Source organism: Orycteropus afer, unplaced genomic scaffold (genome assembly GCF_000298275.1).
Source record: "Orycteropus afer afer isolate SDZICR_OR568_19922 unplaced genomic scaffold, OryAfe1.0 scaffold00017, whole genome shotgun sequence".
NCBI lineage: Eukaryota > Metazoa > Chordata > Mammalia > Tubulidentata > Orycteropodidae > Orycteropus > Orycteropus afer.
The window spans coordinates 17,166,825-17,167,484 of record NW_006921604.1 but is presented as its reverse complement, the minus strand read 5'-3'; the positions used below and the strand labels follow the sequence as shown (position 1 = coordinate 17,167,484).

Below are 660 nucleotides of genomic sequence, written 5' to 3'. Positions count from 1 at the left end.
ATTAAAGTGATTAGGCCTAGTAGAGTAGCCTTCCCACCACAATCATGGCCTATGCGTGTCTTATAGAGTTGTTGAAGTCTAAGGCAGGACGATTCCTTGAAGTCATCTCAAGCAAAAGTTTATGTTTCTGATGCATTAATTCTGCTTTAATTGTCCATCAAGCAATTGTTCCTGTCCACAGTAAATGACAGCTGTGAGCCAATATTGGGTCATGTACAGCAATCTCTCCTTAGGCTAATATTTTTTTATATATAATTTAAAAATATATTAAAATAATATATTTTTCATAAAATTCACTCTGTAGTCTTTTTTATATCTCTGGGAAACATAAAAGTACAATTGATTTCTTTGTGGCCTCACAGTTCCTTAAATAATTCAATTAAACTAAATTACTATCAGCTATACTATTTTTCATAAGCCTTTCCAGGATTTGTTCCCTTAAGACTTTGGAAACCTGAATATTTGCCATTTTGTCTTTCTGTTGATAAAACACCTTTCTTCACCTTTCTTCAAGTAACAGGTCTTCAAGCCCATTAATGTTATATTTCATCTCTTTAAATAATATTTTTGTGTCCTCTTCCAGTTTTTGGTCTTCAGCTTGTAATTCACATAAAGTAGATACATATAGACAATTTTTGTCTTCTCAAGAATATGGGACTG

General features: G+C 32.3%; 1 pseudogene; it reads right to left on the bottom strand.

Annotated features, from left to right (window-relative positions):
* The window catches only part of LOC103213805, a 155,685-nt pseudogene extending 155,216 nt beyond the window's left edge, over positions 1–469 (bottom strand).
* Between the last annotated feature and the right edge of the window lie 191 nt (positions 470–660).